This window comes from Schistocerca americana, chromosome 1 (genome assembly GCF_021461395.2).
Source record: "Schistocerca americana isolate TAMUIC-IGC-003095 chromosome 1, iqSchAmer2.1, whole genome shotgun sequence".
Classification (NCBI taxonomy): Eukaryota; Metazoa; Arthropoda; class Insecta; order Orthoptera; family Acrididae; genus Schistocerca; species Schistocerca americana.
In genome coordinates this window covers 133494595-133497489 of record NC_060119.1, presented here as the reverse complement: position 1 = coordinate 133497489, position 2895 = coordinate 133494595, and the positions used below count along the sequence as shown (strand labels likewise).

The 2895-nt window shown below is 43.6% G+C and overlaps 2 non-coding genes across 2 annotated transcripts; one reads left to right on the top strand and one right to left on the bottom strand.

The window, feature by feature from the left end:
* Positions 1-235: 235 nt before the first annotated feature.
* Positions 236-310, bottom strand: Trnat-ugu. The gene has a single exon. It is a non-coding gene; the product is annotated as a tRNA-Thr (tRNA).
* A 362-nt stretch (positions 311-672) lies between these two features.
* On the top strand, positions 673-747 carry Trnat-ugu. Its single transcript has one exon. It is a non-coding gene; the product is annotated as a tRNA-Thr (tRNA).
* Positions 748-2895: the final 2148 nt, after the last annotated feature.

The following is a 2895-nucleotide window of genomic DNA, read 5'->3' as shown; positions in this document are numbered from 1 at the left end:
TGTTCAAGTTCATCGTTGATCTTTTTTTTTAAACGGAGAACAGCTACCCCTGTGACCGAACATGCTGAGCTACCGTGCCAGCATCCCCTAAACCACGTGTGTATAACACTTTAAAACACAAACCACAAAAACCACAATACAAACTTAGAAGTATAAAAATAAAATGATAATTAAATTGACGCCCTAGCTGCAAGCAGGCGTTGATACACTTCATTGGGGACATGTTGAAAATGTGTGCCCCGACCGGGACTCGAACCCGGGGTCTCCTGCTTACATAGCAGACGCTCTATCCATCTGAACCACCGCGGGCACAGAGGATGGTGCGTCTGCAGGGACTTATCCCTTGCACGCCCCCCGTGAGATCCACATTCCCAACATGTCCACAACACTACATTCGTAGTGCGCCTAATAGATGTTTGCCCATCATACTCATTACTCGTGGCAGATTAATCTACCAAGTCCCGTACGAGTTCGGGCATAGCGTGTGCGTTCGCACAAGAAGGTCAATGGCCGGGAAGCCATATTTTTAACTATATATGACGGTAGTATCTGTTCCCGAAAGAACAGTTACCGTCGATGACCATGCAGCTTTGCTAGAAATGAAATGTTGGGAATGTGGATCTCACGGGGGGCGTGCAAGGGATAAGTCCCTGCAGACGCACTGTCCTCTGTGCCCGCGGTGGCTCAGATGGATAGAGCGTCTGCCATGTAAGCAGGAGATCCCGGGTTCGAGTCACGGTCGGGGCACACATTTTCAACATGTCCCCAATGAAGTGTATCAACGCCTGCTTGCAGCTAGGGCGTCAATTTAATTATCATTTCATTTCTAACAAAGCTGCATGCTCATCGACGGTAACTGTTCTTTCGGGAACAGATACTACCGTCATATATAGTATAAAAATAACTATAAAACAGTGGTGTGCGAAAAAGCGAGCTGTATAAAACATAAGAAATGTGTTGTTCCTCAGAGCACGAAGAGTTAGACTGCAAGTATTACTGTCCAACGACGAAACACTTCAAAGATGTGCTAGCAGACGCCATTTCTCGATGTAGGCGAGAAACCAAGCGGAAATCACCGTGAGTAAGAAACAACATATTGTTAACGAACTGTTTTTCGATTTTAAAAACAAACCAAATTGTATATGTCTGTAATTGTAAACATCTTCATTGACAGACCACTGATGATGCTCTTTACCTCAGTGAAGCGAAACGCATCTAGTGAAAAAGAAAGAAACACACTAATTTTTTGTAGCTGCAACGACAGAATGAAAATACCCTAACGAACTGTAAAGCAACAAAGGACAAAATGGCCACACAAATGAAGAATTTAATTTACACCCCTCGAAGTAAGACAGTCAACACCTACGGTATATGCGATATCTCTGGTTCCAAATTTTGTCTTCAATGTACGAACTGACATGTCTAAACATCTAAGGGAGTAAGAAATGGCGCAACAACTGTCACAATACATATCATACAGAGTGGTCAGAAACAGTCTCAAACGCTTGTAATTGTTCAGAAAAAAATTCGGCACGTTGTGCCGTTTCCTAGTTACTTAGCCCTTGGGGCGTTGCGCGCGCGAATTCAAGCGGCCCGCCAGAGACTGTGTCACCAAACGTGAGCTTCGTTTGTTTTCCTAAATCCTAGCAAGAGAGTGACACAAAAATTTGACATGGGACGGTTGTAAGGGTCGAACCCGAGCCAAGGCTGACCAGTCTCGTCCCCTATCATATACGCTATGAGAACAGCTCACAACCGGCCGGGGTGGCCGAGCGGTTCTAGGCGCTACCGAGCGGTTCTAGGTGCTGCAGTCTGGAACCGCACGTCCGCTAAGGTCGCAGGTTCGAATCCTGCTTTGGGCATGGATGTGTGTGATGTCCTTAGGTTAGTTAGGTTTAAGTAGTTCTAAATTCTAGGGGACTTATGACCTCAGAAGTCCCATAGTGCTCAGAGCCATTTGAACCAACAGCTCACACTGACTGTATGTGGCGCGCTGCCTGAATTTGCGCACAACGGCCTGATCGGCTAACTTCAGTGCTAATTAACTCGCAATCGGCGCAACATATCGAACTTTTTTCTTGATAATCATTTCTCAGCGCAACCTACACTGCAACACCGTTACAAATTTGTCAGACTGTTTCTGACCACCCTGTTGCAAGGATTAATGACTTCCGATATTACGTAAAAATATTTTGAAGCGTCACTATACAGAACCACTAACATTCTCTTACTAGTTTAAGTAATGTGGTGTTCATTGAAGCAACACTAGGAACGTGGTTTGGAAATTATTACAAACTGATGGATCGGAAAATAAGTCATGAAGACAAACAGCACCCTACCTCATGTCAGGCTAGAGAATAAATGCTGAATTACATAAATGCTGTCAGGAAAGGATTATTCTCTCTCTCCCTCTCTCTCTCTCTCTCTGTCAAATTAAGCACGAAATGAAAAGCAAAAAATTTAAAAAATGTTGTACAGCTTTTTCTCTCTAAAGACGACTTTTTAGATTACTACAGGTTTATGGCATGAAATGGCTTAGAAGCGACTGAGCAAAGCAAATTATTACGTTTCGATAGCACAAATCACCAGAAGATGGTTTAAAATTTTAATCCAGCACTCTTATTCTTTTGAGAAACTTGGATGCATGAGCTGTTAGGCTGATTATCCGATAATTCTCACACATGTCATCTTTTGCAGTCTTCAGAATTGTGTGGATGATATTTTTCCGGAGGTTAGATGGTGTGCAACCAGACTCAAACACTCTACACGCCAACGTGAATAATCGTTTTGCTGCCACTTTCTCCAACGATTTTAGAAGTTCCGATAGAATACTATCTTACGTCGTCTACAGCATTTTCAAATTCTGATTCTCATACAGGGTCCTCTACCTCCTCC